Source organism: Cetorhinus maximus, chromosome 26, assembly GCF_964194155.1.
Source record: "Cetorhinus maximus chromosome 26, sCetMax3.hap1.1, whole genome shotgun sequence".
NCBI classification, from domain to species: domain Eukaryota; kingdom Metazoa; phylum Chordata; class Chondrichthyes; order Lamniformes; family Cetorhinidae; genus Cetorhinus; species Cetorhinus maximus.
The window spans coordinates 28,520,078-28,532,113 of record NC_135904.1 but is presented as its reverse complement, the minus strand read 5'-3'; the positions used below and the strand labels follow the sequence as shown (position 1 = coordinate 28,532,113).

Below are 12,036 nucleotides of genomic sequence, written 5' to 3'. Positions count from 1 at the left end.
GCTTTGGTGAGACTACACTGGAGAACTGTGTACAGTTTTGGTGTCTGACATATTATATATTTGCCTTAGAGGGGGTACAATGAAGGTGGATTGGATTGATTCCTGGTATAAGTGGGTTGTCCTATCAGGAAATCAGGAGGTCAATGGGAGAAAGGAACTTGGTGAAATTGGGATCACTGGGGAAATGGTACTGAGCAAATTGATGGAGCTGCAGGCTGGCAAGTCTCCGGGTCCCGATGAACTACATCCTAGGGTCTTAAAAGAGGTGGCTAATGAGGTACTTGCTGCGCTGGTGTTAATTTTCCAAAATTCGCTAGATTCTGGAAAGGTTCCATCAGATTAGAAGGTAGCAAATACAACCCCTCTATTCAACAAGGGAGGGAGGCAGAAAACAGGAAACTATAGGCCAGTTAGCTTGACGTCTGTCGTGGGGAAGTTATTAGAATCGATCATTAAGGAGGTTATAGCTGGGCACTTAGAAGAGCTCAAGGCAATAGGGAAGAGTCAGCATAGTTATGTGAAAGGAAAATAATGTTTAACCAATTTATTGGAGTTTTTTGAAGGAGTAACATGCGCAGTGGATAAAGGGGAGCCTGTAGATGTACTGTACTTGGATTTCCAGAAGGCATTTAATAAGGTGCCACATCAAAGATTATTACAGAAAATAAAAGTGCATGGTGTAGTGGGTAAACAGATTAGCATGGATAGAAGATTGGCTGGCTGACAGAAAGCAGAGAGTTTGCATGAATGGGTCTTTTTCTGATTGGCAGGATGTGACGAGTGGAGTCCCACAGGGGTCTGTACTGGGGCCTTAACTTTTTATGATTTACATCAATGACTTAGATGAGGGGAGTGAAGACATGGTAGCTAAATTTGCAGATGACACAAAGATAGGTAGGAAAGTATGTTGTGAAGAGGACATGAGGAGGTTGCAGGTGGATATAGATAGGTTGAGTGAGTGGGCAAAAATCTGGCAAATGGAGTTTAATGTGGGAAAATGTGAAGTTGTTCACTTTGGCAGGAAGAACAAAAAAGCAGAGTATTACTTAAATGGAGAATGGCTGCATAATTTTGTGGTGCAGAGGGATCTAGGTGTTCTAGTACATAAGTCACAAAAAGTTAGTATGCGGGTACAACTAGTAATTAAGAAGGCTGATGGAATGCTATCCTTTATTATGAGAGGGACTGAACATAAAAGTAAGGATGTTATGCTTCAGTTACACAGACCATTGGTGAGACTGCACCTCGAAAACTGTGTGCAGTTTTGGTCTCTTTATTTAAGGAAGGATGTAAATGCATGGGAGGCGGTTCAAAGGAAGTTTACTAGATTGATACCTGGAATGAGTGGGTTGTCTTATGAGGGAAGGTTGGACAGATTGGGCTTGTTCCACCGGAGTTTAGAAGTGTGAGGGGTGATTTGATTGAAGTATACAAGATCCTGAACGGCCTTGACAAGGTGGACGTTGAAAGGATGTTTCCTCTTGTGGGTGAGTCCAGGGGGGCACTGTTTTAAAATTAGGGGTCGCCCTTTTAGGACAGAGATGAGGAGCAATCTTTTCTCTCAGAGGGTTGTGCGACTTTGGAATTCTCTGCCTCAGAAGATGGTGGAGGCAGGATCATTGAATATTTTTAAGGCAGACATAGATAGATTCTTGTTAGGCAAGGGAATCAAAGGTTATCGGGGTTAGATGGGAATGTAGAAATCGAAACACAAGAAGATCAGCCATGATCTTATTGAATGGAAGAGCAGGCTTGAGGGGCCGAATGGTCTACTCCTGTTCCTATTTCTTATATTCTTATGTTCTTATGAGGAGGGATTGAGTAAAATAGGTCTTTACTTTTGGGAGTTTAGAAAAGTAAGAGTTGATCTCATCAAAATACATGAGCTACCAAGAGAGTTTGATGGGATAGGCGATGAGAGACTGTCTCCCCTGGCTGGGCCATCTAGGATGAGGGGGCATAGTCTCAGGATGAGGGGAAAATCAGTGAGTCCTGACATGAGAAGAAATTTCTTCGCTCAGAGGGTTGTGGATTTTTGGAATTTTCTACCTCAGAGAGTAGTGGATGCCCAGTCATTGAATATATTCAAGGCTGAGATCAACAGATTATTGGATGCTAAGGGAATCAAGGATCTGGGGATCCAGTGGTAAAGTGGAGTTGAGGTTAAGCATCAGTCATGGGACAGCAGGAATCGTGGCGGGCGGGGTCACTTAACTTGGTGTGATTGAAAGAATCAGTTTCCTGCCAACAGAAAAATAGTTTGGAATTTTGTTCTCCTGACTTTCAAGGTGGGTTTCAGGCGGAGTTTCCTGTTAATCTATGTCAGGAACTACATTTGTATTCATTTGCATCTCATGAGTGCTCATTAAAAGGCCAACTTGCCAGAATCAAGTTCCCCTTCCAAATTAAGTGCCCTGTCAGTAGAACAGTCTGGTTTACGTCTGTATATAGGTAGTATGCATCTGGCTAGCTTCACTTCATACATGCCTTAAAGGTCAGTAGATGCTGCTTTCGCCTTCCTTTAACGCTGCAACTGCTAAATATTGGGTGCCTGTAGTACAAATTGTGCCAAGGCTAGGCACGGGAGGTACAACCACTGGCGAGGGGTGAGGCAGAGGTAGGACTAGGAGGGGTGGGCGGAAGATGAGAGGGAGGGTGAGACAGAGACAGGACAAGGGGAGGGGTGTCAAGGAACAGAGTGAAGAGTGGATGCCTGTCCGGGGAAGGTTCAGGCACTGTCCTGGGGCTGATGCCACGCTGTTGGGAGTGTATTTCAGAGACAGTCCTGGGGCTGTATGAGCCATGTTAGAGGGCTTTGCGTAGCACGCATGTCTTGGTCCCAGTCTTGAGCAGGGGAAGGCCTCTCTGGGCAGTGACGGTCATGCACAGGATGGTGTGCAGGGCGTGGTCAGTCAACTAAGGCATTTGTTCCTGGGGTTTCAAGTCATGATACTGGGGGACACAGGGCACAGTAATGTTCAGGGGAGTGTATCGGTAGCTGAAAGGTTATCAGGGGGGGCATTAAATGGTCTCATGGTGGGGGGTGGGGGTTGGGGGGGAATATTAAGTGTTCATGTGGCCTTGAGAAGGGGAGGGGTCAGGTCAACAAAGGGCATGGGACATCAACATTGAAGGGTTCGGTGGGGAGAGCAGGAATATCGACGTGTACAGTTATGGGGTCAAGGGTAACAACAGGAAGCTGGATAGTTACAGGAGGGATGGGAATTAGGAGGTGGTGACTATGGAGGAGGATGGGAGGAACTTACCCTGGTGGAGTGGAGTGGAGCAGATCAGTCCTCCTTTTCCTGCACTGCAGCATGGTCTTGTTTTGTGGCCCACAGGCACTCAACTCCCCGGCAACCCCCTCCCAGGCTGGTGTGGTGATTTGGGAGGACCTGCTGCTCTCATTCCGAGGAAAGAGGACCTCCCACCTTTCCTGGACGGCCTAGAGGGGAATTCCCAGGCAGGCTTTGCTGAACTGTGGCGCTGAGGGTTAGGTTCTCCTCGGGGCCGTTGCTCTCCTATGCAACACAGCACCTGGCCTGCAGTGGGTGAAGGTCCATCCAGGTGCTGTTTAAATATGGCGTCAGGACCTTTGACCCCATGATGGAACGGCAGAGGGGGTGAATGCCTGTCCACCATGCCACAAGATTCGCTGAGCTCCTTGCGGATGAATAATTAATGAGCTGAAAAGCAGAGGGTCGCGCGTGTTCCCAAAGGGAATAATGCCAACTTTCCCGCCCAGCACTGGACTTAATCTCCAGAACAGAAAAGACCGCATGATCTTATTAAATGGTGGAGCAGCCTTAAGGGGCTGTATGACCTACCCCTGCTACACCTTGTGTTCTTTTATAAACTAGTCTACTGAAACTTAACATCTAGGGTCACCCATGGAGTATATCTACATAGGTGAGGTACTAGAGTTCTACCAGCATTCATGGGACCGCTTCAAACGTTGAGTTGCTAATTTCATTAGAAAGGGAGAAAATCTGAATGAGGTGAATTTAAAATAGCCATTAAATAATTATTTCAATACATAATTTTGTGGTACAAAGAGAAGCAGTTGCAGAGGACAAAACAGAAGTGGACACCAATCGACCACGATTACTCTAGAGGGGGAATTGCGTCACAGTGAGCACACCTCTTTCTCAAAGCCCCTCAGATGAAAACTTAGATGTAGATGACTAAGGCTGGTGCGAAGAGCTGCGCGTGGATACTGGGATAATCAAAATGTTTGGCATGACACAAGCCACCTATGTAGGTCCTTCCAACATGCTGAAGTCAGATGTCTGTCCCATTCTTGATGACAAAACTCAGACTGGCTACGACAACTGTTGTAAGGGCATGTGAACTGGTTGGGTATGAGAATATTCTCATATTCAGGACATGTTTCTTGCTATATATGTTTTTTTTAATATTCATTCCCAGGATACAGGCATCACTTGCAGAGCCATGATTCATTGTCCATACCTAACTGCCCTTGTGAAGGGGGTGGTGAGCCTTCTCCTTAAAGCAGTCCATATAGTGAAGGTACACCAACAATGCTGTTGGGTTGGCAGCACCAGGATTCTGACCCAGTAACAAAGAAGGAACAGTGATGTATTTCCAGGTGAAGATGGTGTGTCACTTGGAGTCAAACTTGAAGTTGATGCTGTTCCCATGCACCTACTGTCCTTGTCCTTCCAGGTGGTAGAGGTTGCAGGTTTGGGATGTGATATTGAAGATAACTCAGTGAGTTGCTGCAGTGCATCCTGAAGATGGTACACACTGCAGCCATAGTTGATGGTACAGAAGGGTATGCATTTTTAAAGTGGTGGATGAGCTACATTTCAAGTGGGCTGCTTTATCTTGGATAACGTTGAACTCGTGAGTGTTGTTGCAGTTGCACCCATCCATGTGGCAAGTGAAGAGTATTCAGCCACATTCCTGACTTGTTTCTTGTAAGTGGTAGAAAGGCTTTGGGGAGTCGGGAGGTGAGCCATTTACCACAGTATACCCAGACCTTGACCTGCTCCTGCAGCCATGGGATTTATGTAGCTGGTACAGTTGAGTTTCTGGTCAATGTTGACCATTGCTGAAAACTCAAACCTCTAACTGTAGGGAACATGATTGAGTAGGGTTTGGTGTGTGCCCATGCTGGGGTCAGGAGGATGAAGGCAATGCATTGTGCTACTTGTAAGGAGCTTCTAGTGCCAGTTGTACAGCTAATGAAAGCACAAACTGGAATTCATCCGTTGTCTGAAGGCCAGAAAATGGCTGTGCTCCTCAGGGAGAAGTTAAATTGGTGTAATTGGAGCCAATGTAGTTCCAACTGTTAACAGGAGCGTGGACAGGAACAGGAGTCAGCAGCTCCAATCTGCGATAGCCCTGACTCTCTAGGACAACCCACCTCTTAACCGAATCCAAAAAAGGTTTTGACAACAACTTTACCACTAGAGACCTGGTGAATTTATTTGCTAGAAAAGAAATAAAGCATCCTTCACTAGAATGTGTAACAACTGGGATAAATCTGGACAGAGAATCTCAACTCAGAGTGTGTGTATTTTGGAATGGGTTCCACAAGACAGTGCCTTATCCATTTCACATTGCATTGCCATGAAATCTGTGTCCCTTTATATGCTTCACTAAATGTTTTAGCAGAGAAAATATGGAATTTCATTTTATTTTACTGTCCTCTATCAAATAGTGCTCTTGAACGTTGTGTTCTTTCCTGGAACAGTTTCAAATTGCTCTGCAGATTTTCATTGTTGGTTTAGTCTTAAAAATGATTTTCATTTCACTTATCCTTTGGGTGAAACGTTAAATCTCTCAGGTGAACGTAAAAGATCCCATGGCGCCATTGGAAGAGGACCAGGGAAGTTTCCCTCATGTCCTGGCCAATTTTTTTTTACCTCAACAAGCACAAAGACAGATTATCTGGTCAATATCATCTTACTGTTTATGGGAGCTTTTGTGTGCCAATTGGCTGCTACATTCCCTACAATACAGTGACTATACACTTCAAAGTAGTTCATTGACAGTAAAGCATTTCGGGAAATGCTGAGGTTGTGATTGGTGTTATATAAATGCAAGTCTTACTTTTTTTTAAAAATCTTTGTGCTTTAACCTTATTTTGTTGATAATCTGCAAAATTAAGTTGCCAACCCTCCAGGATTGCCCTGGATTCTCCAGGGATTAAATGCTAAACTCCAGGGCACTGCTGTTGTTAACAAAGGAGAAAAATAATAGTGGCAAGAAAAAAAAAATTGGTTTCTTGAAAAGCATTCTTTGAACATTTTTGTTTGCTAGTCATAAAAATATCAGCAAAGGGAAGAAGAAGACATTTGACTGAAATTAAACCCCATTCAGCATCTCAGAATCTGTTTTCAACTTGGAGGCTCCAACAACCTTAAATCCATTTCTTTGAATGGATTAACAGAGAGCATGACTTATACGAGTTGTTCAAGACAAGTTTTCAGTGTTTGTCGAGGGCCATCATTTATATTTGTAAAAGATCAAAATGAAAGCTCACATGTGAATGATTGGCCTATTTGGCAGCAAAATGTAGATTTTGGACCCGGCAGGAAATTTTCATTGACTCTAGGAGTCATGGCAAGGATGGATGAATTCTGTCCAGATCAGTATAATACATTCTGTGCAGCCAAACTGCTTTCCACAAAGGCATTCAACGGATTCATTCCAATCACCTAGAGACCATGACCCCTCCCTGGCAACCAAGCAAGCAAGCAGCACTCGGCTCTGATTGGTGATAAAGCATAAGACCATACGACGTAGAAGCAGAAGTAGGCCATTCAGCCCATTGAGTCTCCTCCACCATTCAATGAGATCATGGCTGATCTGATAATCCTCAGTTCCACTTTCCTGCCTTTCCCCCACAACCCTTGATGCCCTTACTGATTAAAAATTTGTCTATCTCAGCCTTGTGAAGGTTATGATTTGTGTTTGGTACTCTAATTTTTGCAGTGGGCCTGTAGTGAAAAATACTTTCGGATGAGATTGTGAAGGTAGCTGGCTCCAAAGTCACTGCTCAATTAATTCGGAAATGAAAAGCATTCCATGACTAACTCCACCGTTGGCTTTGGTTAAGCAGAAAAAGAAACATTCTTGTGTTAATGTAAAGACCACATGAGGAACAGACAATGACTTGCCCACCTTGTGAAAGATTGTAAAGTATTTGCTCGCAAGAGTTGATGGATAATGGGTCACTCACAATTACAACAAAGCATAACATTTAGTGATCATTATTGAAATGCATTTCATGGATCAGGATTACTACCCGAGCCACATGCAAATTGGCATAGGGACGCAAGAATAAGGGAAGTAAACATGTGGCTAAAGGAGTGTGCGGGAAAGAGGGCTTCCATTTCATGGAGCACTGGCATCAGTATTGGAACAGGAGGGATCTGTACCATTGGGACGGTCTCCACCTGAACCGAGCTGGGACTAACGTTCTAGCGAAAAGGGTAAATAGGGTGGTCAACAGAACTTTAAACTAGAAAGTGGGGGGGGTAGGGAAGGGTAAAACTCCAAGAATTATGACTAATGGGAAACAAAGCAGCAGGTTAGCATGTGAGGGAGTTGGTTCAACTTCATGGAAAGTTATGAAAAAACTGAAAAGGAAGGAGAGCCCAGGAGAGGCTATTAAAGTCTCCAGAACACAAAATAGGACAGAGTGTTTGGAAAGGGATAGGAATCTAACTTCAAACACATCAGATAAAGGGACGACAATGAGAAGGGGGACGGGAAATACAGGACTGAAGGTGTTGTATCTGAATGCACGCAGTATACGAAATAAGGTAAATGAGCTTGTGGCGCAGATTGAAATTGGCAGGTATAATGTGGCGAGCATCACGGAGACATGGCTGCAGGGGGATCAGGACTTGGAGCTAAATATCCAAGAATATACATCCTATCAAAAAGATAGGCAGGTTGGCAGAGGGGGTGGGGTTGCTTTGTTAGTAAGAAGTGAAATTAAATCGATAGCAAGAAACGACGTAGGGTCAGATGATGTAGAATCTGTGTGGGTAGAGTTGAGGAACCGTAAAGGTTAAAAAACCATAATGGGAGTTATGTATAGGCCTCCGAACAGTAGTCAGGATGTGGGGCACAAGATACACCAGGAGATAGAAAAGGCGTGTAAGAAAGGCAAGGTTACAGTGATCATGGGGGATTTCAATATGCAGGTAGACTGGGAAAATCAGGTTGGTAGTGGATCCCAAGAAAAGGAATTTGTGGAATGTCTACGAGATGGCTTTTTGGAGCAGCTTGTGGTGGAGCCCACTAGGGAACAGGCAATTCTAGATTTAGTGATGTGTAATGAGGCAGATTTGATAAGGGAGCTTAAAGTGAAGGAACCCTTGGGAGGAAGTGACCATAATATGATATAATTTACCCTGCAATTTGAGAGGAGAAAGCTGGAATCAGATGTAACGGTATTACAGTTGAATAAAGGCAACTACAGAGGCATGAGGGAGGAGCTGGCCAGAATTGACTGGGAGATGAGCCTCGCAGGAAAGACAGTGGAATAGCAATGGCAGGAGTTTCTGGGAGTAATTTGGGAGACACAGCAAAAATTCATCCCTAGGAAGAAGAAGCATACTAAAGGGAGAACAAGCCAACTATGGCTGACAAGGGAAGTCAGGGACAGCATAAAAGCTAAAGAGAAAGCATACAATGTGGCGAAGAGCAGTGGGAAGCCAGGGGATTGGGAAGCCTACAAAGACCAACAGAGGGCAACTAAAAAAGAAATAAGGAGGGAGAAGATTAAATATGAGGGTAAACTAGCCAGTAATATAAAAGAAGATTGCAAGAGTTTTTTTAGATATATAAAGGGTAAGAGAGAAGCAAAAGTGGACATTGGGCCGCTGGTAATGGTGCTGGAGAAGTAATAATGGGGAACAAAGAAATGGTGGAGGAACTGAATAGGTACTTTGCGTCAGTCTTCACGGAGAAAGACATGAGTAACATCCCCAAAGTTCAAGAGAGTCGGGGGGGCAGAGGTGAGTATGGTGGCCATTACCAAGGAGAAGGTGCTAGGAAAACTGAAGGGTCTGAAGGTGGATAAATCACCTGGAGCAGATGGATTACACCCCAGAGTTCTGAAGGAGATAGCTGAAGCGATAGTGGAGGCGTTAGTAGTGATCTTTCAGGAATCACTGGAGTTAGGGAGGGTCCCAGAGGACTGGAAAATTGCTAATGTAACCCCCCTGTTTAAGAAGGGAGTGAGGCAAAAGACGGGAAATTACAGGCCGATTAGCCTGACCTCGGTCGTTGGTAAGATTTTAGAGTCCATTATTAAGGATGAGATTTCAGAATACTTGGAAGTGCATGGTAAAATAGGGCAAAGTCAGCATGGTTTCATCAAGGGGAGGTCATGCCTGACAAATCTGTTAGAATTCTTTGAGGAGGTAACGAGCAGCTTAGACAAAGGAGAGCCAATAGATATTATCTACTTGGACTTCCAGAAGGCCTTTGGCAAGGTGCCGCACAGGAGGCTGCTCAGTAAGATAAGAGCCCATGGTGTTAGAAGCAAGGTACTAGCATGGGTAGAAGATTGGCTGTCTGGCAGGAGGCAGAGAGTGGGGATAAGGAGGTCCTTCTCAGGATGATGGCCGGTGACTAGTGGAGTTCCGCAAGGGTCAGTGTTGGGACCACAACTTTTCACTTTATACATTAATGATCTAGATGAAGGAACTGAGAGCATTCTGGCTAAGTTTGCAGATGATACAAAGATAGGTGGAGGGACAGGTAGTATTGAGGAGGCGGGAAGGCTGCAGAAGGATTTGGACAGGTTAGGAGAATGGGCAAAGAAGTGGCAGATGGAATACAATGTGGGGAAGTGTGAGGTCATGCACTTTGGTAGGAAGAATAGAGGCATAGGCTATTTTCTAAATGGGGAGAGAATTCAGAAATTTGGAGTGCAAAGAGACTTGGGAGTCCTAGTCCAGGATTCTCTTAAGGTTAACTTGCAGGTTGAGTCGGTAGTTAGGAAGGCAAATGCAATGTTGGCATTTATTTTGAGAGGGCTAGAATATAAAAGCAGGGATGTGCTGCTGAGGCTTTATAAGACCACACTTAGAATATTGTGAGCAATTTTGGGCCCCGTATCTCAGGAAGGATGTGCTGGCCCTGGAGAGGGTCCAGAGGAGGTTCACGAGAACGATCCCAGGAATGAAAGGCTTAACATATGAGGAACGTTTGAGGACTCTGGGTCTATACTCGATGGAGTTTAGAAGGATGAGGGGGGATCTGATTGAAACTTACAGAATACTGAAAGGCCTGGATAGAGTGGACGTGAGGAAGATGTTTCCATTAGTAGGAGAGACTAGGACCCAAGGGCACAGCCTCAGAGATGAGGAGAAACTTCTTTAGCCAGAGAGTGGTGAATCTATGGAATTCATTGCCATAGAAGGCTGTGGAGGCCAGGTCATTGAGTGTACTTAAGACTGAGATAGATAGGTTCTTGATTGGTAAGGGATCAAAGGTTACGGGGAGAAAGCGGGAGAATGGGGTTGAGAAACTTATCAGCCATGATTGAATGGCGGAGCAGACTCGATGGGCCGAATGGCCTAATTTCTGCTCCTATGTCTTATGGTCTTATGGCCTCCCCTGGAGTTACTAACCAAGCTATCATTTGCCTTGCCGTCTCTATATCTGATCCTAATCAGTCCTTCATGTTTATCTATACCCAATAGACTGTGTAAACAGTGGTGTCCGCCAGCTCAGGGTTGGGACTGTTCCTTCTCAACATATGTAAGTGATCTAGGTTCAGATATGAGGGTTGCAATGGCAACATTTGAAGATGACACAAACATTTAAGTGGTTTCAGGAGGACAAATAAATTGGTAGATACTGTCATATGAAATAGAATGCCAAAAGATTTGAGGTGATGCATTTTAGGAGTAGAATAAGGGGGAGAGATATACACTAAATGATAAGGAGCATAGGAACATGAGGCCATTCAGCCCCTAGAGCCTGTTCTACCATTGAGTTAGATTATTGCTGATCTGTATGTGAACTCCATGTTCCTGCCTTGGTTCTGTGACCTTTAATGCCTTCACCTAACAAAAATCTATCAATCTCATTTTTGAAATGTTTGGTTGATCCAGCCTCAAGAACTTTTTTGGACAGAGAGTTCCAGATTTACTCTAGTCTTTGTGTGAAGTCCATGTCTGAAAGCAACAAGATCTGGACAACATCCAGACTTGGCTAGTAAGTGGCAAATAACATTCATGCCACACAAGTGCCAGACAATGCCCATCGCTAACAGGAGAAAGCCTAACAACCTCCCCTCGACATTCAACAACATTACAATCTCCACTATCCCGAATGGGAACTAAATCACTGTTCCTTCATTGTCGCTGGGTCAAAATCTTGGAACTCTCTACACAGCACTGTGGGAGTACCTTCACCAAACAGATTGTACTGGATCAAGAAGGCAGCACTGTCAAGAACAATCAAGGGTGGGGAATAAATGTTGACCTCGCCAGCAATGCCATGAATGCTAAAAATAAAAAAAATAAACAAATCATTATCACATTGCTGTTTGTGGGGCCATGCTGTGTGGAAATTGGTTGTTGTGATTTCTATGATACAACAGTAACTATACTTCAAATCAAAAAGTTGTTTGTAAAGTGCTTTGGGACATGCTGAGGTAATGAAAGATGCTACATAAACACAAATCCTATCTTTTCTCGGCAATAACTCTGAAAACTGACTCCGTCCTTTCTTCAAAATTTTACCTTTTACTGCTGATCAGTGATGAGATCCCAGTTGGTTGCACTTAAAGTTATTTATCCTAAATGCTACCAATTCTTCTTCAGTCCATCTGTTTAATTTACCTTTGAATATTTTTTAGCCTTTTCTACACTGGTTGTTTAACCATACATTTTGATATCATCAACAATTGTGAGAATACTGCTGAATGTAGAATACACCCTGTTATGTGTAACTAACAGGGAATCAGACAGGTACTTCTGGAAATCCAAGTCCTACTATTTTCAGCACAAACCTTTAGTCATTTATTATTACCTTTAC

General features: G+C 44.0%; 1 protein-coding gene across 1 annotated transcript in view; it reads right to left on the bottom strand.

The window, feature by feature from the left end:
* Positions 1-12,036, bottom strand: part of fkbp16 (FKBP prolyl isomerase 16) — a 184,074-nt gene that overhangs the window by 161,660 nt on the left and 10,378 nt on the right. The window lies entirely within an intron of this gene.